Source organism: Sphaerodactylus townsendi, linkage group LG01 (assembly GCF_021028975.2).
Source record: "Sphaerodactylus townsendi isolate TG3544 linkage group LG01, MPM_Stown_v2.3, whole genome shotgun sequence".
Classification (NCBI taxonomy): Eukaryota; Metazoa; Chordata; class Lepidosauria; order Squamata; family Sphaerodactylidae; genus Sphaerodactylus; species Sphaerodactylus townsendi.
In genome coordinates, this window is record NC_059425.1 from 42,125,852 (window position 1) to 42,150,512 (window position 24,661).

At 40.6% G+C, this 24,661-nt stretch overlaps 1 protein-coding gene across 34 annotated transcripts in view; it reads left to right on the forward strand.

Moving 5' to 3' along the window:
• Positions 1-24,661, forward strand: part of NRXN1 (neurexin 1) — a 1,129,265-nt gene that overhangs the window by 945,273 nt on the left and 159,331 nt on the right. The window lies entirely within an intron of this gene.

The window sequence follows — 24,661 nt, forward strand, 5'->3', positions numbered from 1 at the left end:
CTACACATAAATATGTAAACTCAAATCTGGATTTCCAATTCAATATATTAAAACTAGAAAAAGACAAGTATCGCCCTGTTCACACAAAATGGCAACCGCAGGTATTGAGAGTATCACACATAGCACAGTCTATCCTAATGCATGGTTAGATTGTCAAAATTGCAACAATTGAAAAGGGCTTCAGAAGTCTTTGAAAGGAGGGGAAGTTTATGTCGTGGAATCATAATGATAATCGATACCTCAAAGTTTCTTTGCACAGTGGTAGTGCACATTCTCTATTTAACTCATGTCAATGACAAGAAATGCATTATCCAAAAAGAGCAGTTTGTTGGAGAGCCCCCCTGCTATTCAACGAAACTTCTCCCCACATACACTTTCATGTGCAGCAGGCAGCAGATGCTCCAAAAGGACAACTGTTCATCTGGCCACACTCTTGATTACTGTACTGTAGAAGAGATCTTGGCAAAAACCTGTAGATATTTTTTCAGTCTGCGTTCAAAACAGCAATTGGTGACAATATGTGGTACTTTTTAAAGGCATTGCATGTGCTTCCTGATAAGTGCCAGCAATATGGAATTTACTGAACATCTCAAGGCACCCAAAGTTTCTAAACGTCATGTGCTAAGCTTTTATTATGTTGCCAGTAAAAGAAAAAGAATTAGTAAAACATACAAAATAAGAGAGCGAAAAATATCAATTATGAAAAAAAGACCTTAGTCTCATCAAGCTTACATGAACTCCAATTCAGGATTCCTTGATGGACTCTTATCTGGTGAACTGTATTGTTTCTCTGCTCCTACACATGGAGACTGCTGGGTAACCTTGGAGTACTCTCAGGCATATCAGAATTCTCTCAACCCTACCTACCTTACAAGTTGTCTGTTGTGGAGAGAGGAAGGGAAAAGAGTTTGTAAGTTGTCTTGAGTCTCCTTCCAGGAGAGAAAGGCAAAGTATAAATCCAAATTCTTCTTTTTCTTCTTCATATGAACAGCACAGCTTCCCAGGGAAAAAGTACATGTAAGGAGGTGATGGACTAGGTCTTAAAAGTTACCTTTAACATATGTGAGTATTTAATAAGAGCATTTATATTACCAGAAAAACTTCAAATTGATCAACTGTTGGTTGGGAGGGTGGGGTTGTTTTTGGTTTTTTGGTGCTGCTAAATGTGATTTACGACAAAATGGAAAAGTTATCAGAGCAGTGGTCAACAGATTCACAATTACTTCTCACTTTTCCACTTGGAACAAAATCACAATATTTAGGATACAACTTTGATCTGTCATCTGTCATCATTTCCACTACTCTAGATCTTTCCTAATAGCCAGACACTTTAACAGACTTTTCTGCTTTAAGAATGGGAGTGGGCTTTTTGACATGTTCACTACAGTGGGGGAAGATTATGTTGTACAATAGGATTTAACTGTAAAAATTACATGGTTTTTGTTTTGTTTTTGTTTTTCAAAAATACTGTCAATTACAGGAACAGGAAATTTTGCAGTCCATAATATTGCTTTATTCCTGTCATATTAGTATGATATGAATTGTGGACTTTGCCCTCAATTTTTCACACTCTTGCCTAGCCAAACAATCTCATTATCTGTGTGACATGAGGCTTTTGCTACAGCTGGATTGCAAGGAGGACAATATGTAAAAAGATGTTTAATAGGAGGTCATCTTTGGCCATAATAATGTCCCTTTCTCTTCAAAATAGCAGTCAAACTGTCCAAGAATGGTGAGAAGAAATGCCAAATTCAGCACCTTTCATTATGAAAGGAAGATAAGGTGAGGTAGTGATATGGTTCTGCCATTTCTTGCTGATTGGGGCTCCCATGATGGAATATGTGCTGCAATTTAAAAAAAAACAACCTTGCACACAGAAAAATAGCCTGTCAGATAGAAGGCTAGACTACCCTCTTTTTCTCTAACATCCTATTTTCTGTGGGGAGATAATTTTGAATGGAGGATCAACCATTTCACCAACTGGGTACCTGTTATAAAAGGAATTCTGTTATAATTCTGTTATAAATTTGGTTATAAAAGGAAAACCTGCTCACTCCCTAAAAACTGAAGTCATCACTGGAAGGGCCTGGCTTTGCCCCATGACTTTGCCGGCTTGCCTTGATTTGCTCCTGCATGTGGTGCCTCACATTCCAATGAGAAAAAAAAAATTGAGCAATTAATCTTTGTGGTTGGAATAAGGACCTTGGGTCTCCAATCCTATAGATCTGCTGTCATTCAGAAACTACAATACTGAGCTAGATGGGCATATTCTTACTTGGTAAAGGAAATTCATATGTTCAGAGGTAATCTACTTTCCCCCCTATTTTTGTGGTTTTAAAAATTATGTAATTCTTTGGACATCTCCCCTCCCCACCATCCTTGTAAAAATAGGCCAGCACCCTAGTAAACTACTCACAGAGCAAAGAAGCACTCTGTGGTTAGCAGTTTCCAGCAGGCAGTCTTTAATGGTAAGCAGTTTACAGTACTCTTGCATTGCACTGCACTCCACTCCAGTTTCCTCCCCTGTGTACCTTTTATCCCTTCCAAAAGGGTTCCTCCCCTCAACTCTTGAAGTTCCCTATTCCAGACTATTAATGGTTGGCAGGGTGTCTGTTAAGCCCTACCAGCTCGAGATTGCCCCCCCAAAAGGGTTAAAGTAAAAGGTAAAGTTTCCCCTTCAGTCGTGTCCAACCCTGGGGTACCAGTGCAAGCAGTGATTTCATAGGCAAGCCATTTTTGCAGGGTAGTTTGCCATTGCTTTCCCAGGCTATTCTTTACCCCCTAGCTATGTGCTAGGTACTCATTTACCGACCAAGGAATGGATGGATGGCTGAGTTGGCCATGAGCCAGCTGCCAGGATATCTGACCTGCAGGGGGCTCGAACTCCTGACAGTGTGAGTGGCAGTGCAAGCACTTAACCACTATGCCACATGGCTCCTCCCAAAGGGTTAGGGCCCTCCTTCCTGATTGCAGCCTGGTTTGGGCTATGCTAGCCCCACCCAACTTTGTGGAAATGGTGAGGCCTGTTGATTGTGCCTGGGTTGGGGCTGTGCTGGCCCCACTCTTCTCTGTGGAACAGCTGAGGCCTGTTCCTGGTAATGAAACAAAATGGCAATCCAGCTAGCCCAGATCTGCTATTGTTATGCTGATGAGCTTGCTCTGCATATCTCAGTGTACCACACAGTGAAATCGTCAAACAGCTTTGTTTCAGCAAGTTTCTGACGAAGGGGAAAGGTGTCAAAAAACTAGTGGCTTCTCATATCCCAAAGACTCCCTTGGAACAGTTCCTCTTGAGATGATTAAAAACAAAGACAGCTGGCAACAGAAAAAGAAGCAAGTGTTTTGGAAGCTGCTTGAAAACCTTACCCCTGTACCAAACCCCAAAGGCTAAAATATGACCTATTTTCTTGGAATTTAGTTTACAGATGAAAAGGAGAAGTCTTTCTGCATCCTAGAGATGGAAGTTACAACTTCTATTAGTGAGAGATATCAGGCCTGGATAATTTGTAACCCACAAAGCTCAATGCATTCCACTGGCCTCATACTGACTCTTATCAAGTACTTGACAACACCTGTGTTTTTGCAGCCCTGTTCAGGCAATAAAAACTAGAGACTTATTGTATTCTCTGTGGCTTGTCATAAATGGCTGGTGACCTGATTTTGGAATGGGGGGATCACAAATTGTATAGGCCTAGGAATACAGTGTATATTTTCAAGATAATTTTGCAAAATGCCTTCCCCCACCTATCTGTCATATTTATGTCTCACCTTACTGAAGGGAGCTAACAATATCCCAACAAATTTCTATGACACCAGAACAACATAACAGTCATTATAAATTTAAAATATTTATTTATTTTATCACAGACTTGAAATGTCCAGGTTAAAATCATAGCCAAATCTGCCTAAAGAATTCATTCTCTACCAGATACCCTCTGAAATAAAACTATCTTAGACACCTTCCTTCATGTAACTAATGTAGATGCCCTCTGCATCCACTCTTATAGTGGACGAAAGGACCAAAACTATCACATAAAAAGTCCCTGCAATGTTCCACAACCTTTTTGAGCTTGTGGGTACGTTTGGAATTCTGACACAACATGACAGGTGCAGAAACAAAATGGCTGCTGCATGAGGTGGAGCCAGCCCCAAAATGATTGCCACATCTTAAAATTAGTAATACAGCGAAGATCCTTGAGCTGTCCTCTTCATAACCAGTCAGATCTCCAATAGTCAATCAGAAGCCTTGCAGGGCTAAAACTATACCTGGCCCAACCACCTCCTAACAACACTTGGAAGATACTAGAAAACAACTAACAACTGCAACAAAAAGAAAACATCTGGCCTCCCGTGGGTTCATAAAAGGGGGAATAGAATAGCTGAAGCCATCTTTAGTCTAATATTTTATGTATTTTAATTAATTTATATATATGATGTTTTAACTTTTTATTTTGTTGGAAACAGCCCTGAGCCTTCGGGGAGGGCGGTATACAAATAAAATAAATAAATAAATAAATAAATAAATAAATAAATAAATAAATAAAAGGTATCAGCAAGTAACATGGTCCCCTTGGACACCACATTGGGACCCCCTGATCCATTATAGACATTTCTAAGAGAAGGAACCACAGGAGAAGGCTTATCAAAGAATGTAGCTGGTGCATGGGAGTACACTGGGAGATCCAAATATATAAGATTTTCTGAAACTCTGGGACTTCTGAAACTTCATGCTTTATAAGTGGATTGCAACTGGTTCTTTTTAATGAAAGCTGAGGCCCATTTAAAAGAACACTGGGGCCCCTTCTGCATATGCAGAATGCACTTTCAATCCACTTTCAATGCATTTTGCAACTGGATTTTGCTGTGCAGAATAGCAAAATCCACTTGCAAACAATTGTGAAAGATGATTGAAAGTGTATTATTCTGTATGTGTGGAAGGGGCTTGGGTATGTGGCTAGCCTAATTTTCCCTCAACTCAGGTTTTGTCATAGGCCCCTTCCGCACATGCAAAATAATGTGTTTTCAAACCACTTTCACAACTGTTTGCAAGTGGATTTTGCCATTCTGCACAGCTTCAAAGAGCACTGAAAGCAGTTTGAAAGTGCAGTATTCTGCATGTGTGGAATGAGCCCTAGCAAAGATTGAGTTAGTCATTGTAGATGCCCTCTGTATCCATAAACATGCCATAAATAACATTAGTGTGAACACTTCACTAAGACCACAAACTGAACTATGTGTACTAATGCCTACCTTCCTAACCATAAGGCAATGCCTTTTATGGCCTGACTGCTGGAGATCACAGCTAGAACAAGATTTAAAACCCCTGCCTTGCAAAGCATTTTGCTCATCATTCTAGTAAGATTCCAGTCATATGTTTTTTGACAGGAAAAAAAAACTTGCAAAAAAGTTGTTGGAAAGAATAAGAGGGGAATGGTTCCTCCCCCACTTTCCCCCTTTTCTTATTCTTCTAGGCCTTCACATTTCTACGCCCATTACGGAACTTAACACCCGCCGCATATGGCTATAATGTGTGAAGGTCTCACAAAACGTGCCTTGCAGGATTAGATTCAGTTAATGCTGTCTAAATAATCAAGAGATGTGCAACTCCAGGCTTCAAAATCTGAAACCTCAATCAAGTGGAATAAGGATCACTGATAAGTAGCCAGAGGAACAGGAGCTGATAATTGGAGTATTAAGTCCAAACCACAAACCAGTTAAACCTTAGTGCTTACATTTAAGACAGTTTGATTCCATTTACAGAGTTTAGATCAAGAATTGGGGTATACTCACTTCTCATGACAATATGATACATCAAAGGCAGAGGTGGGATCCAACCAGTTCTCACCACTTCTCTAGAAGTGGTTACTAATTTTTTCTGAGTGCCAAGAAAGGGTTACTAAAGCAACCTCCCTGCCCAGTAGGGACTGGAGGTGTGTGTGTGTGGCGACGCCACTGTTTGAATCCCACGACCATCGGAACCTGTTATTAAAATTTTTGGATCCCACTACTGACAAGGGATGCATGAGCATGGTCCTGACCTGCCCAGTTTGTGATTCACAAAACCAAGTACAGCCAATAAGACATGAACTGTGAATTACTGGGTTCTTGGCAACCCCCTTGGTTTCTTTTCTTTCAGTTTCAGGCAGGCAGCAGCAACAGGAGGTTTGTGGTATTAGCTAATGTGTGTAGCTAGTGGATATTATTCATAAATGAATCTGATCCATTCCCCTTTCCTAATGCCTTACTGCTCCTTTCCATGAAAGTTAAGCTGTTCATGGTAGTCTCTTATGATGAATCCCTTCACAAAAACACATGAAGCTGCCTAACATATATGTATGAGCCATCAAGTTCACAACTGATTTATGATAGTTCCAGCAAAGGGCTTTTTAGGCAAATGAGAAGCAGAGATGGTTTACCATTGCCTTCTTCTGCAGAGCCTTTTTGGTGGTCTCCCATCCAAGTCCATGAGGGGATGGTCTTCCCATCCTAAGTCCATGAGGGGAAGTACAAATCTAATGATAAATAAAGTCCTGACCCTGCTTCTGGGATCTGATGAGATTGGGCTAAACAGTTCCTCCTTCCCCCATGAAGCTGCCTTCTACTCCCTTATATATTGGTCCACCAGGGTCTGTTTTGCCTCTTCTGATGGTGGCAGCAGCGTTTAAGGATATTAGGTGGAGGTTTTTATCTTCTACCTGACTCTTTAGCGGGAGGTGCCAGAGCTATACCTGGGACTTTGTGCATAGAAAGCAAATGCTCTGTCAGTGATATATGGACCCTCCCTTCTTAACAGCCTTATGCCCACTTGTATTTTGGCCTCCATAGAGGAGGGGAATTATGGGTCCTCCATGTTGCAGAATATAATGCAGCTGAACACTTTCCAAACCAGTATTATTTTGTTTTGAATCAGAATGAACACTAAAAACGATTGTAGGTTTAGCATAACTTTTTGACTACTGCTGATATTGTTCTTATGAGATCAGGTTTAAAGGGTTTTTTTTTTCATATTAAGGAGCCAGGAGGTTCATCGGTTGTGTTAGCAATTGTTTACAAGCTTGTTAAAAGAGCAACATTAATCCTGTTGAGCCATCCGGGAGCAGCTGGTTGGTAACGAATGTTATGCTGTTTAATATTATTTTATATTGCGTTATTGATTTTAGCATGAGGTGGCTAATGTAATGGCCCGTAACTTGTGGTTACCTAAGGGCTTTGTTTTAGTGTTCTCACTTTGTTTTTTGAATAGAAGATGAGGGCAAACTATTTTTTCAGACATTCTTCAAAGAAACAATAAAAATAGATGTTTGTAAGTATTGATTGTAATGTGGAAATCAGAAGACAAGGACACTGCATTTATGGATCTTCTCTTTAAGCAATCTTTCTGAACAAATATCACACATTCTGTTCTGTATTTGTTCCACAGTTTTGCTGTGTTCGATATTCAAAAGCCTTCTGAAGAACAGGGGAGGTGTTTGTGAGAGAGAGACCTTTGTGTGGATGCACATGTATTTTACACTCCAATTTGAAGCAATTGCACCCGTCCAAGCCAATTGATTTCAGTGGACTTCAGAAGGTGTAACTCTATGATTGCTCTGTAGTATGTGTTTTATATGCCTCAAGTGCAGGTTACCATCCACATTTTCACGTGACTCCCTTCATGATGATACACAGACAACTGTGGTCCGTTCTGCACAGCACAAAAAAGATGTCTGGGCGACGTCTTAAAGAGGCAACTCCTTTTTGCTTGGCATAACCAAAATAAGATTCCTGGGGACATCTTTAAAAAAAGCCACCTCTCATGTTTGTTTCGGACATCAGTCAGAGCAGAAAAGAGGCTTCTTCCTGCTCAACATTTAAGCTCTCTGATCAGTTTCACCCTCAACTTGTGCCTGACATTTTGTGTGCAGCTGTAGGGATTCTCCTGCCTCCATTTGCTGAAGGCTGCCCTGGGAAGTTTGCTGTGCAGACTCTGATCCTGGTGCCTTTGCAGCCTGAAGAGTACATAGTTGGCAATATACAATTCTGGCAATATATAGTTTTCCTTTTAAAAAAGCTGTATTCAAAGATACTCAGACACAACTGTGAGAATCTTAGGCTCATTCCACACAGTATATTTATAACAAGTTGAAGTCATTATAAATGAACTTGTTTTCCCTTTTTTATAAATGGAAAATGAATTAATGTATAACAATTTCAACTCATTATAAATATGATGTGTGGAATGAGCCTCAGCTGCACAAAAGACAGATCTACTGCCCATTGAAAAGCATTTGGGTCAACCTGCCCTCCACAGACCATCTTAGTTTTTCTGTGCAATAGGAGCTCTTGATTTCCACACAGCCAGGCAGGAGATGTCTTGTAGAAGGAAGGAAAAAAGGTCCTCCTCCTAACGTCTTCAAAATAAGATGGCTTGGGCTGAAATAAGGCATCCTAAGGATAGTTTGGGCAAAAAGCTGTGCGGAATTCCTCCACAAGGAGCCTTTTTCTGGTGTCCTCAGGACATCTTATTTACACTATGCAGAACAGACCTGTGTATGCAGTGCAGACACATACATCTAAGCCTAATGGAAAATTTGTGAAAACAATGTATATGGAGTTCTGATCTGTGATAGGAACAGCTCAGATCAGAATGGTGTATTCAAGGGTGAATTGCTGTCAGGGCAAAATTTGGAAGCTGCTGAACTTGTCACTGTGAATCTGTCAGGATGAATAGAAATAAAAATCAGTGGACAATAAGATGATCAGGGCCATTATCTGAGTTGTAGTATAGTTTCCTGTATTCCTTGTATTATAAGATTATGACTCTCCAAACAAAGAAGAACTAATGGCCCAATCCAGTGTAGGGTTGTGCACAAGAAGAAGCTGGCTTGCTAGTTTTAGCAGGGATATCTTTTTTTATAGTTGTATTCTAAACAGTTATTGTGGATGGCCAGGATTGGGATGTATAACATTTTCCATTTTAGATACTGCTATCCAGCAAAGGGATAAACAGTGCCCTGAAATTTATTCGCATCTCATTTATGAACAAATAAGTACTGCTGTGGTCTTTCCATATGTGGGCACACTGAGAAAAGCAGAAATGGCCCCAAAGTGGGAAGGAAGCCTTCATCTGCAATATATTTCCATAAGATTTGACAGGATCCAATTCAGGATCCTAAACAGTTCAAGGAATTGCTATATGACAAGAGTGGGAAAGACTGAGAGAATTCAAGGCCATTTGGGTTGCTGCAGGCAACATCAGAGGTTACATATGTTTTTCAAGCAAATACACAATTGCAAGAAATATAAGTCTGAAAGGAAATAATAGTAACAGTTATTCTAATTTTAATAAGCTAAAGACAGAGTTCAGCATTTATCTCACTGCCAACCTCTTATCTACTTTGGAAGCCTTCAAAACATGCAATTATGTTTTTTTAAATTTTTTATTTATCGTACTCATACCTTGCCCTGTCCCCAAAGGCACTCTTAGCACTCTTCACCCCACTGTCTGTTGCTGCCTGAATAAAGAATCACCCTTCACTTAAACTCTGACAGCAAGAAACATGTAAACTTTTAAATCATCCATAATCTTGGGTACAAATGCACATATTAGTTAGTTTTAGGATTTATTTGGTTGGGGTTTTCTTTTTTAATTATTATTTTCTTTCATGCTTTTGGTGGGGATGGATGTGTTGGATAAAAACAAATAGGCCTGAAACATTTGTAACTTCATCTTTTTCCTCTCACCACTGGGAGTTTCAGTATTATTGCTTTTCTGAGGAAGTGGGCAAAGGTTGTAAGCATTATGAGCTTGGGTTATATGAGCTCTTTTCCGAGAAAGTACTTTTGTGCCAAATTTGCACGCACTCATATTTGCCTGACTGTGGAATTATTATTGTTATAGAGAACAGTAAAATCTTAGCTGGAACCATGGGAAATATCTTTATTTCGACAGCAACATCTTATACAAACACATGATGGGTAGGGGTTCCCCTGCCTCCAGTACATTAGGTTTGCTGGTAGCACTGCACTAGAGGCTGATCAGACACAAAATTAAGCAACAATTAATGTTCATCTTGATTTGTATTGTGAACTGTGTGTCCTACCCTTTCCAGTTGGTCAGAATTCTCAGCGTGCTGAGAATATGCCATTGAAAGCCAGACAAATGCTTCAAATAGCTAACAGCCTCCAAGTATGGTTCAAAACATTGGCTTCTTAATATGGCACAGTCATTTTGATGGCTTGTCAAAGGCAGGATTAGCAAAAATTGCTGAAGCGATTGCCTAAAAGTGCAGTCCTAAGCGTAGTTACACCCTTCTAAACCTTTTGCCTTTCGAGTGTAACTCTGCTTGGGATGGCACTATAGAGCACTAATCAGCAACTAAATACTAACAGGAGTGAAATTGTGAATTTTACAAGAGTTCAAGGGCTATTGGCTGCACACTTTGACTTTTGAGATGTGCTCGTGATTTACATCTTTTTTGTGTGAGAAATTAGAAAAGCGCTTTTTTTGTTTAGCAATATTAGTGAAATAGCATTGACAACAACAACTAATTATTTGCTGTGACAGGGGGCAAGGGCTCTTTTCTACCAACAAAGACGTTGGCTATAGAAATGAAAGTATTTTATATAGACAGTAATTTATTCCTGTATATTTCCAGAAAACTGCACTATCTGTTGTTTATTTTATCAGGAACTCAAAATGAGTCAGATCTTTTTTGCTTGTTAACCTCATCATGCATTCTACATATTCAGGACTTGTAGGGGAGTATCTAATTTCCACATCAACCACTATTGCCTCTTCGCCTTCCCTGAAAGTCCCCATATGCTTTTTCTCATCCAGCTGCCAACTTACCCCATTTTCAGGTTTCTCTCCTTCTCTCCCCCTGGCACCTTCTACCTGGGAAAACTGCAGTTCCAGCTGCCAGGCTACACCAGCCCAGTTGCATGGTGTTGGCTGCTGAGTTCAGTCTATTTGTATGGTAAGAAGCTGTTAAGAAATTGCGCAAAATACCTCATTTTTACTGGCATCCCCTCCCCACACGATTTCATCTTCTCTCCTCCTGGCAGCCTCCACATCCTCATCATTCTTCTATTCTTGCAACCAACATAACTTTTACCTGCACCCCCCTCCTTCCATATTCAGCTATATCTATATATTTATTTCTCAAGTGTGGGCAGATCTGCAGAAACCTAAATCTGTCGATTGGGCATGGACTGTGAGAAAGGAGACTTTTCTTCAACTTTAGGCACTTCCCAGGTTTGCAGGAAAATCTGAAAACAGTAAAAAAATTACATTGGAGGGTTTAAATTCCATCCCCCAACAAAAGTGTATTCTGCGGAAACACAGACAATGCATCCACCTCTGTTGGAGTCTCAGAAGTGATGGTGGAAGAAGAAGCCACAGCAGGTGAGGCCAGAAGTGATGGTGGAAGAAGAAGCCACAGCAGGTGAGGCCAGAAGCTGCACCAGATTTACTGGCATCAGCTGTGAAGGTGGAAGTTCTTTGGGAGCCACAGCTGCCTGACGGCAAAGACCTAGAGCCATTCTGGGCTCGGTTCTAAGCTTGCTGACCTCAATGTTGATGGGAGAGGCTGGAGAGTGACAACTGTGACTGTCTCACCACCAGAAATTTTGATGGTGGAGGGGCTACAGTGGGCCCAGTGGTAGAGGCCTAGAGCTCTGCTGTGCTTGCCAGCATGTATGTCAGAGGGGAGATAGTGATCCAACAGTGGAAATTGGAAGCCACATCAGGCTGTATCTCCAACAGTGGTGGGGGGAGTGAGATTTGTTCCCTGTCTGAACTAGCGCTGACCAAGTTAAGAGGGGAAAGGGATTCTCCCTGTGATTATTGCAATTCCCACTTTTTATTATTTATTTCATTTGTTCCCACCTTTTTCCATAATAGAGAGCCAAAACAGCTTACGCAATCCTCCTCCATTTTATCCTCAAAAAGCCCTTCGGGGTAAGTTAGGCTGACACCAGGTGATTGGCTCAAGGTTACTCAGTGAGGTTCCATAGCGGAATGGAAATTGGAATCTGCATAGGAGGGAAAATGTCTTAAACACCTTCTGGAATGCCGCAGTTAAAGGCCGCCTTCAAACTCATAATCTAACAGTGACCAAAATGGACAGTCTTAGAAAAAGGTCTCCCAAGAGGAAGGTTATCTGAAGAGCATAACCCACACATGGGAGTATACCAGGAGATATGGTTTTATAATAATGTGGGGTACAGCTGAATGTGAGAGGTGGGGAACTCTGTGTTCTGTTGCCCACTGAGGATAATAATGTCTCAAGAAATGTTTCTTAGTTACAAGAAATGGTTAGATGATACAAAGTTGGGAGAGGGGGCTTTTTTCTAGACACGAGTTACTGCTGATGGTGGTAATGATTTCTACATTATGTCAATAAGTCAGTGATTGTGTGTGCTTATAAAATAAGTTATAAAATACATTACAGATATGTCTTATACAAACATATACATGTTGGTGTGAATTTGGCTACTCTCTCACATCCTGCACGTGAGCTCCCAAAGGCACCTGGTGGGCCACTGCGAGTAGCAGAGTGCTGGACTAGATGGACTCTGGTCTGATCCAGCAGGCTAGTTCTTATGTTCTTATGTTCTCTTTCATTCCTGAGGTTATGCTAGATTCTACGCACACCTACAAGAAACCCTCAGATCTAAAACAGTGACCTACCCAATAGTAAAAAGACAGCTGTGAATATGGCAAGATGCCACTACAAGCTTGGAAGGACACTGGCACATGACCAGTGACCTTTGAAATAAAGTTTATGATGGGGAATAATAGAAAAATCTAGGCTGGGGGGATTAACAAATGTCAAACATTGGAAACAATGTCAAGCCCTTATTGTTAATATTAGATAGCTCATTAGATAGCTCATTAGATAGCTCATTCATGAGTTGCTGCAGTTATCCACATGTTGTGGAAGGTGCTCTACAAGGAAACAAGGAGTAGATTGAGAGGGAAAGCAAGGAGGCAGCTTCTACAGATTCCTTGAAAATCCAAATACTGAGGCTAGGGCCTAAGTGTCCAAGTACAAAATAATTCAAAAGTAGAATAACAGTATTGCCATAGTTCATATATCAGTGGGAGCCTCAGCAGCTACACAGAGATGGATTATTTGGAGCCATTCTAATGTGCGGGAATCAGATTTTGTCCCCCGCTATAGGACAGACAGCTGACTCTTTTCCTTCCATGGCAGGAAGGAGGCAATTTCACTTGTATTCATCACACAGTAAGGACCTTCATACTGTTTGATGATTTCAGTTAAACTTGGGCAAAAAATACAATGGCCACTCATCCTTGCAGCATTTTCTGCAGAGGTGGCATTTGGGATGTGAAAGGTTGAGGAGATATTGTCTGATTTGATGGACTTTTTGAGATGATCAGAATTTGACTTTACTATTTGTCTATTAGTTATTTTTCAGTCTGTCTCTTTTTTTAAAAAAGGGGGGGCATGATCTCTTTGTAGGAGATTTGTACTTCTAGGCAGGGCTATGAATACTCCAAAACAAACGGTGAAGCGTTTTAAAGAATAGTGTAATTGAACATCTGTTGACCTTCTGGTTAATGTACCATGATTCTTGTTCTCAGTTTGATTACTTTCTCTTTTACTTCCCAAAGTAGTTCCAGTAAAAGACGGATGTTAAAAGTTGAAGTTGTATAGATATAAAATGTTTTAAGAGATCTGGTGAAATGAGAACTGGTTGCTATTAATTCTTCTGCTTGCCCTACTGCCTAGATTACAGAGCCAACTCTTGGAAAGCCTCATAACAGCTTGAGCAAACTTCATGGATGAAAGTGGCCTAAAATAGTAACTTTGTGGGGAAAGTCTAATAAGATATTTGCCCTGACAAAAGCAACAAAAGAAATCCCTAGAGGTGTACCTCCATTTTTGTAGATCTGTGAAAAACCCAGCCTTTGAGAAGGGTCTGACATGAAAATGAATGCTCTTTTTTAACTAGGGTGCTCACTTCCTACCTGAGTCATAATGATGATGACATAAAGCCTGGGCACAACTTAAACTGCTCTTTAGGCCAATTGTGTGTGTAGAGGTGTGGCCCTTCCTGCTCAGGTTATATAATCCCTATCAGTAGAAACAAAACACCAGATAATTTGTGTGGATAATAAAAAATGGCCATAGCCAAACTGATTATTGATGGAAGGCAAAGGAAAGCAAAATGGCGCAGCATGGGGAGGTGGTCTAAGCCTCTGGGCAGCCTGGGTGCTGTCCCCCAGAGTCGTTTGTTCTCTGGATGCAGAATGGGCCCTGGCCCACAAGGCAGGGGCTTATATAGGCCCTGCCTGGGCCCATTCTGATGATGTGCTCCCACACATAATCAGGGGCTGGGCCTTGCGCACATGCATACCGGAACATGATGCCACGTGTGTCAGCCCTGAAGCCAGCCATCTGCCCATAACCAGGCAGCTGGCTTACGCTGGGACCCCCTCCTCCCGCAATGGTGGCCACATCTCAGGTGCGGCCGCTCTTTCTGACCTTGAGTGGAACTTAAGTAACACTGAGTCTTGTATTGACCTTCAACATAGGAATGAACTTAATGAAGATAAAAGATTAGCCTTGAGTAACTACCTCCTCTCAGAAGTTTTGGGAAAGGTGATAATAGCCCTTTGCTTCTTTCAGAATTGTTCTGCTTAGAATTGCCACCTGCAGATTTTCAACAAATTTTGAATTCCTTGATGCAAACAGGAGGAGAACCTGATAGATGAGATGTAGAGCCTGGGAGAACATGAAGGCTTTAGGTGGAGCAAAAGTACAATTGTATTTTTCCCTCATTCTAATAACATTTGGTACAATTCACCTCTCATTGGAATCAGGGTCAAAATGCCCATCATTTTTACACTGTGACATGCAAGTTAGCAATGCTTAACTTGGCAACCTTGAGCAGCTCTTATTAATGTAAAAACTGGACCTCCAAGGGTGATAAAAGCCCTTAGTAGCACTTCCTTTGCTCCTCCTTTCCCCCCAAAGCCAGGTTGGGGTACAGGTATGCTATGGAACAGTCTGTGCTCTCAGTGTACCCACAAGTAGCCATCCAGCAGAGTTATTTAGGGTGGCTAATGGCTTGCTATCCTCCAAGGGCCAGGGTGTGGCCAGGGTGTCCTGCTATTTGCTCTGATGTTTTTGCCACACACTTTCAAGATAAAGTCACCCAGATCCATATGGAATTGGACTCTACAACTGAGCAGCAATCTGTGGAGGTATCTGGAGCCCCATCTGGTCTGGATTTTTGGGATCATTTTCAGTTTTTGAGATCCGAGGACATGAATAGGGATGCAGCCTGCAGGGATGCAGCCTACTACTAGTCCCCAGGATCCATGTCCATCCTGGTTGATAAAAGCAAGTGTTGGGTGTATGTGTGTGTGTGGCTCAGATAGTGGGTTCAGGAGTGGTAAATGCCTCTTTGATGGAGGGGGTAGCACTTCTGAAAAAGGTGGTATCTGCCCCCTTTTGAAGGGCCCCTGTTTGGACCCTGTGGCAATTATTGCAACAGTAACCATTTAGGGGCAAGTTCCTGGAGACGGTGGTGGTGGCTCAAATGCATGCTGCTACTCTATGCCAGCTTTAAGACACTATCAAATGTTTGGTGCTGTGGCTGTGGCTCACTGAAAGAGCACTCAAATGCATGCAGTACATCCCGGGTTCAGTTCCTGGCATCTCCACTTAAAAGGATCAGGCACCACTGTGATTACAAATCCTTGAATATCAAATGCTGATGTTGAAAGATCTCCATCCACATCTAGATTTGTAGAGAAGTGAAGAGAATTGGAGAGGGTGTCTGTTTCATCTCTAAAGTCTGAATGTTTTTCCACACTTCAGCAGCTGTCACGGCTTCTACCAACAATGCTTAATGTATTTATGATGCGTTATTTTATTTATGACATTCAAACCCCACCTCATACTACTATACTAGTTTACAAAAGTTAAAAAACGACAATAAAAATTGCAACAAAACATAATGAATAAAATATAACAATTAAAACAGAATAAAATCACATTAAAATAACCAGATGAGCTGCTGGAGGGCCCTTATGGCCACTACCATCCCCTGAACTGGCAAGTAACAGACAGCATTTGCCAGTACTGCAAAACTGCCGTGCAGTGGTCATGTGCACAGAAAAAAGAAGTAGCAGTCAGTATTTGGCTGTCAGCTTGCAAAAGAAAGTAGTATTTTTTAATAACTTCATTCATTCATTCATTCATTCATTCATTCAATCACACACAGCATGGTGTAGTGGTTAAGAGCAGAGGACTATAACCTGGAGAACCGAGTTTTATTTCCCACTCCTCCACATGAGCAGAGGATTCTTATCTGGTGAACTGGGTTTGTTTCCCCCGCTCTTTCAGAAGAAGCCTGGTGGGTGACCTTGGGCCGGTCACAGTTCTCTCAGAACTCTCTCAGTCTCACCTCCTTCACAAGATGCCTGTTTGCGGGGGGAGGGGGAGAGATTGTAAGCCTCTTTGAGACTCCTTAAAGGTAGAGAAAAGCAGAGTATAAAAATTAATTCATATTCTTTTAAATGTTGATGTATCTTTAAGTTGTAAGGGAAAATCCTGGCATAAATATTGAAATTCTAAATTTCAGAAATTTATCCGATTTCAAGATTTTATGGAATTTCAGCCCATCTTACATTCCAGTACTGGAATGGTACACTCAGTTCTTGAACAGCAGCCAACTAGGACTCCGTCAACCTTCATTTCTCATTTTTTTATGGGAAAGTAACTTTTAAATTGTATTTAGCTACTCTGCAGGGAGGACTGAGGACCTGGGGGGGAAAGGAATAAGTGAACAGCAGGTTAAGCCCTACGTTTTATTACTGTGGTTATTATTCTGTGGAGGCTCTTAAAGGTTAAGAAGCAGAAATGGCATTTTTAGTACACATTCTTAGCTGGCTGTTTCTTCCCCCTCCCCCATCCTTAGACTTACTTTTCTCAGGTCTCTCTTTTGGTAACGCACTGCAGGGAGGTGCTAGTTGTTCAGGAAGAGGAGGAGAATTCTGTTTCACTCCCAGGTTTGGGGGGGGGGGCATAATAGTCAGGTAACAAAATGGAAGCACATAATCTAACTTCTGCCCCCATAGTTCAGAACATCTTGTTGCATCCAAATCTTGCCATTACCATTGACATTTATGAGGTTTTCATGTAGCAAAAAATCTCAGCTTTGAGAAATAGTATGTTTATTGATCCCCCTGGAAAATATATTTGCATCTCTTGTGATATTTTTTTTGATTGGAGAAACAGTTCCAGCTGTGTGCGCAGAATTCTCAAGAACAGAAAAGCACAAGTGGTTGATTGTCAGATTTAAGATGAAAGAATCCTGGCTATTGTGATTGCAGTTTGCACTTAGAAAACTAAGTGGGTACAGAAACAACTGAATATTTTTAGTCTGACCCTGGAGTTTGAAATGAATACTAAGTGATATGTTGCTTGTTGAACCTATAGGACAATTGTCTTCTTTGGCACTCAAACGCTGGAACTTAAGAGACCTTAGCACCAGTATCCAGCAACATTTCTAGCATCTTTTTGAGTCCCGTTCTCACATTCTAATATACATTACCCAGAAAATGAAAGGAGAGTTATTAAGTGGAGAGAAATATTGAGTTAAAATCAGCTGGCTTCTTTTATTCAACCTTACTGAGTTTTCTTCCATATTTCTGCCACTGTCTCACAGTGCTTTTGTCTTTGCAAGATCCACAGTTCACAACAGAGAAACACACACACACACACACACACACACACACACACACACACACACACACACAGAGGTTTCCTTTTTCACCAGAAGAAAAGCTTGTTGGATCCAACTTATTAGTTAGTCAGAATTCACATGAGAATGTCAACTTACATCTAGTTTTGGATTTTAATTTGTAACATGTATATTTAAAATGAGAGCCACCATGGTATAGTGGTTAAAGTATTGGACTTGGACCTGTGAAACCCGGGTACAAATCCCGACTCGCACCATGGAAGCTTGCTGGGTGACATTGGGGCAGTCACTTACTCTTAGCCCTGACTCTAGATAGTATTTGGATGGGAGGCCTCCAAGGAATTCTGGGGTTAAGGTGTGGAGGCAGGCAATGACAAACCATCTCTGACTGTCTCTTGCCTTGAAAACTCTATGGGGTCCCCATTAGTCAGCTGCGACTTGATGGAAAAAAACCTGCTCTTCTTCTGGGACAGCATGTTATCTAGGTGTCAGTCAACATATGCAGACACTGACTCCACAGTCTGGTTGCAAATTGCAGAAGTTCTGCATTCAATGATACTTCAGTAGGTTCCTATGAAAAGGACAGTGTGCTCACTCATTTGATAGGAGGACATTCTTGTATAGCTTAGACACTAAAATGGTGCTTTCTCTTGCTATTGTTCCGGTGCTATCTTTGTGAGTGCATACAGTGGCTCTGCCATAACACCATACAGCTGGAAAGGAAGAAGTACCAGTTGTCCAGATAATAGAGTGACATCCTCTCCTTTCTCTTCCAATCAGAGATTCTTCATTTACATTGTCTGCCCTTGCTGAGGAGTGCCAAAAACAAAGAACTCCTGTGTACACAGATAATACCTTTTATTCACACTATTTATGTAGCCAGTCTGATTAGCTACACAGCAGTGTAATGTCAGTTTGCTCACTGTGTGTTCCGTAATTGATTAGGCTTCCAGAGGGTGAAAAGAATAGTATGGAGTAAAAGGCAGGGAACCGCAGTTACTCTGAACAGCAGTGCCAAAAACCTGCATATTTGGGAGCATTTCACAGTTCCTCTGTTCATGGGTTGGTAATTTCTCTCAGGTGCATTGGTGATTTTTCCAGAAACCTAATCAAACCTGCTTGTTCTCTGACTGTTCACTCTACTTTTCTTGGTCAAGGAATATCCCTCCAATGTAATTTCTTTTTATGTGTAATTACTAAGTTGTTCAGAGAGGGAGAAAGAGAAACTTCACATTATTCATCTGAGAATAAATAAACTTGTGACATGCCTAGATATCTACCCTTACCTTCCTGTGCATTTTTCATTTCAATCTTCTTTGGTGCTTGCCGAGCTACTTTTTGGGAATGCTACTTTTTGGGAATGTTACTTTTGCTGTACAGGAGCACTTAATATGTGTCTGGTTTGTATCATTTGCATGCACCTACTTTATTTTTTTTCAGAAAGTGTTTTGCTTATTTTTCCTTATTTTTCTCAATTTATAAAATTTTATATAGGACTAAAACAGAAGCAAACTGGGAAAACATGTCCCTCTATGAATACTGTGGTGATAATCATAAGATAAATAAGACTCATGTGTCATTTTTTAATGACAAAGCATTCTGATTGGGTGGAGAGAACTTGGAATCAAGTACATATTTTTATAGTCACATGCTTTTAGTAAAGTTCTTGTGTGTGTAATAATTCAGCAAAAGGGTGATTGCTGCAGTCCCAGAGCAATTATATATTTTTTACATTTTATGTTGAGCATGAATAGCAGAATAAGTGGGTGATTGAAACAGACGAATTGCACAATTTGCCAGTTTCCTTGTGGGGAATGTTGAGAACGGTACTTGTTTTCATTCAGTTTGGTTCTACTATTTGGTCATGTGGAAGAAATAATTTGAAGATGATTTGCTTTGTGATTGTTTCTTTCCGTGTGTCTGAATTAAAGGTGGTTATTGTAATCTAACTTTATTGAAAGCAAAGACAAGGAAGAAAATTGTTCTGGTGATATCCTGTGGGAGCATACAGGTAGTGCTTTGGTTAATCTCCCCTTCCTTGACAAGGTTCTAAGCAGATGGTGGCAGCTTGACTCCAGACAGTACCATATTGATTGTCTTGACTAATTTCAGTGTGGCTTTCCATCCAGTTATGACACTGAAAATTCCTTGGACATCCTGGATAACAGTCTTGTTTAGGAGATAAGCAGGGAAAGTATGACATTGTCAATTTTTTCTTGATGCCTTTATTAACTACGATGCACTTCTGGGATCACCAAGTATGGATGAGAGGCATGGAACCCCTCTCTTACATATTTGATTGTGTTGGGCTGGCACATGACATTCGTGTAGTCGGCTGGCACAGAGCTCTCTGTTCTATCCCTCGTTCTTTTGAACAGCTACATGACAAACTGTCAAAAGTGAACTTGGAGGACTGGCATGTAAATTACAAAGCTCTATTTCTCCTTTCTGTCTGAAGTAGGAATTGCACTGGATAGTCTGAAAGGGTGCCTTATGTAACTAATTGTTGGAAGGCAACTAATAAACTGAAGCTGAATCTTAAGGTGGCATTTCTGACAGCAAAATCCTACTCCAGTGTAGTCCAACTGAAATTAATAGATTTAGATTGGAGTAATTGCATAAGGTTTCATTATTAGCGATCCAGTAAAGTGTGACATTTAGGACAAAGATCCACAAGAGTGTTAACCCTGCAAGCACTTTTGGAATTTTGAAAATGGCAGTGGGCCAGACAACACAATGGCAGGATTTAAAAAATGATAGATAATGGAAGTACTATTCAGCCTATTCTGGATGATGTTATATTCCCCCTTAAAATCTGGTTTGCAGTTCTAGAGTTCTCTTCAATCCAGCATTGCTTATGGTTGCACAAGTAGTGACCAGTGGGAGGGAAAAATTTGTTTCAAGCTGGTTGGCTTACCAGATATATCCCTTCCAGGTAAGTAATGATCCTGCTAAGTAGGTAACAAAGTGTTGATAAAAAGAAAGAAAATAGTAGCAAAATTGTAAAATATCTATAGAAAAACAATTGTTAATAAATCATAACACCCATCTACATCCACAGAAATTTGACCAGTGCTCCACAAATATCTGAGGAACTGCCTCTTCCCGTGTGCACTAATCTAGTTTAAATTTTTTGAAGACTTTCTGTTTATGTTACTGTTTTCTAAAGGTTCCTCTTCATTGAAACTTGCCTTTGTAGGAATAAAAGTCATAAAGTTCCCAAGGAGAGAAAGAAAACTAGTACTTTTTAAAAATTGTTTGCATCAGAGAATGACTTTTTTCCTGTTTTGTGACTTGTAAGCTAGCAGTCTTCCCTGAGATACGAAGGATTTTTAATAGTCAAAAGAATATTTTCTGAAAAGGAAAATCCTAGTTGATTTCAATCATATCAGGATCTGAATGCGGCTGAAGATCTATTTAACTGGGCAGAACCCTCCAAATTTTGCTTGGAATGTTGCTTTAGCTGCAGAGCAGTGGCAGTTAGAGATGTGCAAAAAAAGGAAACTGCTTCTGAGGCATGTTTCAAGACATGGTTGGCATTCTTTGACTGGGAAACTCCTAATGATGTTTTGCCTGAACAGAACCCTATGAATTGTCCTGAGGTTAAATTTAACAGTTGTTTCTCAAACATTGCAGCAGGCACGGGGAAATCTCCAACCAGTGGAGCTAGACTCCATGGTAAGTGGCTTGCACTGACCCCAGCAGCTGCATGCCAATGCCGCTTTCTAAACAGAAGCATTCCTAGGCGTCTCAGTACCAATGATGTTGCTTTTGAGTGAACCTCCTCCCAGAGGAATGAGTAGCATAAACTTGAGCAATTTATGACCATCAAATGTAAAGAAGTTCCTCCAGGATCCTGGCAGATTCTTGGAAACTCCAGGCCCACTTTTCATTTCTAGACAAACCCAAGAGGTTTATCTGTTCAATTTTAAAAAGTTGTTATTTGCTGTTCATCAGATAATGTAAGAACTAGCATCTCAGATTTTCACTGGAAGCATAGTGGCAACTAGAGGAGCTTGCATAAATCCTGTATTATGTCCTTACTGAGGCTGGTGCCAGAAATCCATCTTCAGGCTTAGATTAGAGCTGGGCTGGGTTAGGAGAGTGTTAAGAGAGAGAAGAAATTGAGAGGCTGAAGAATAGAGAAATATTATTGGATTCTAAAATGGAAGTTTCTGTTTCTGAACCTGAGGACATTTTGAGGTCTACAGGACATTCACAGAATTGGGCATAGCTGGTCACATTCAGTCAGGTTACATCAGTACTATCTCTCTGTCTGTCATGCCCCAATACCCGTTCTGCAACATTGCTTCATTTTTGTTTTACTTTTGTAAGAGTCATTATTCAGAAATGAAGTATTCCGCCTGTCTGCTACGGAAACCAAAATCAATAATTGCTTTAGTCACTATTTTTAAATGAACACTGCAAGATACTTCATTAAGCTATAAATGCCCAGTTACATATGCTTTTTTTCAATAATAATTAAAATGGATAATATCATCTGGAGTGGCTACTTGCCTTGAAGAAGGGGACAAGAGCATGGTCAGATAAATCATTTATTCCCAACAGTACCACTAGAGTATGTGTTTTTTTTACATTAGAGATTAAACAAATGTGTTTCTTTCAGAGTATGAATCAAACCATTTAGGTTTTCTGGCTGATACCCAAGGGACTTAGAGAGTATTTTTGGTGCCCTGAATTGAAGCCAAGTGAATTTAATAAGACTTTTGGCCCTGATGATTCAGAGTTAGGGTTGCTAAAACTGGGTTTGAAAATATCTGGAAATTTGAGGGTGGAGCCTGAGAGAGTGGGGTTTTGAGAGGGGAGTAACCTTGGTAGGATATAATGCCATGCAGTCCACTTTCCAAAGCAGCCATTTTCTCCTGGAGAAGTAGAATAGATTTAAAAATAATAATAATAAATAAATAAGCTATGTATCTAATGTAGAAATCAGTTGTAATTCCAAGACATCTACAGTCCCCATCTGGAGGTTGGCATCTCTATAATCAGAGTACCAATTCCTTGGCACCAAATTCCAAGGTGTATGTTAGAATGTATTCTGCTTTAGAGTGGTTTTCTGTTTTCTAAAGCCCAGAGTCTATGTGATCATTTATCCTGGGATTAAGCACCTCTGAACTCACCTCTGCCTCCAATTTTACTGCATTGTCAAGGTATGAATTGGAAGTTGAAATAAGTTGAGAGAAAGTGAACAACCCCTGACAAGGTCAGGGGATTTGACTCACTTCTTCCTTTTATATGAGGGTCAACGTTCATGTAAACAGTGACAGTTTTGGTCACTTCCATCGGGTAGAGCTCAGACTGTTTTCAGACAGCATAGTGAATGGCGGGGAACAGTCAGCGAACCAAAGTAAAACTGCAACACTTGAAATTCCTAGTTCCATGTTGTTGTCTTATCTGAGCATAACAGCATTGAGTGAACAACCTCTGTATCCTGGTGGTGTAAACAAGTTCTTACTATAGAGGAATTTTTTAACAAACCTAGCAATAACAGATCATATTTCATTTGATGGAAGTGAGCTGGAATATCAGACTGTCAGCCAGTGTTCAACAGTCGTTATTATAGCTGCTTTTTTCTTTGTGGACTATTACATTTTCTTACCTGATGGCCACCTTATGGGAGGATGCTTGAAAGGATTCTGTACAAGAAGCTCAGTGGCTCTGTTGCATCACATATCAGTCTGCTGACATCTTTGAGCTGTGTACACTATAATCAGTTTCAGCATTTTAGCAGCTTTTCAGCAAATCTTGACATTCACCCTGAAAAGTGCACAGCCTCTTCCACATGTGGTAGAATTTCAAAGAAAGCTCAGAATTTTCCATATTTCTACCTACTTTGATTGTGACCATGAATCCATCATGTAAACCCAACTTGGATCAACACATAAGCCCATAAGGTTGGTGCAGTGGTTAAAATGCTATAGTAGTACTAGGGTAGTCTAAGTCTCCATTGAGCTATGTGGTTCACCTGATGACTCTGGTCTGGGCTCTGTTTGCTTATGTATTTAGAACATTTATATGTGGTCTCTCCAGAGACCTGCTCAAGGCCACTCTCCGTTAATAAACAATACAATAAAATCATACAAACTGTGGTCAAAAGAATACCCACTGTTGAAACAAGCCATAAAACCACAAGCCACAAAATGGCCCTCTGACTACAAGCCGATCACAATGATGGCAATAAAAGTTAGAACTCTGAAATTTGAAACCTGTCTTTAAAAAACTGGCCTGGTGCATAAAGGATAGTAAGGCAGGTGCCAAGTGAGCCTCAAGGGAAAGGGCATTCCAAAGGCAAGGTGCTACCACTGGAAAAGCCTTTTCTGTGGTCATCGGTTACCTGATTTCTGCAAGCAGGTCACAGCAATGCTTGGGAAGAGGATCTTAACTGGTAGCCTGGACAGTGCAGGAGAAGGCTGTACTTCAGATTTTTTGATCATCAAAGGTTACAACCAGCACTTTGAATTGTACCTGACAGCAAATGGATCACTAGTGCAGATTTTTAGTGTTAAGCGTGATAAGATCCTTGTCTTTCGCTGCAAATGTTGGTTAGTCACAGTGTCATGAGTATAAAGGGAAACAGGGAGAACCCCGTAGAGTCCTAAAGTTGGAAGGGGTTTTAGAGGCCACTTAATCCAACCTCCAGATCAAATGTATGTTGCTCTGAGCTCCTTGGAGGAACAGCAGGATACAAACATAAGCAATGGATACTTTAAGAAAAAATGTCATCCAGTGGGTTACCATACATGCATGGATCTCATCAAGATCCAATAAATCTTAAAAGGCAGAAGTGAAGGAGTGATATCCTGTTCTTGAGAAGCTAGGAAACTTGTTTGGTGAGATGTATTCTGCCTGGCAGGTTACAGTTTCAGGATTGGCCGTTGGAAATATTATTGCCTTAGGCAGTCCTGGTGAAATTACA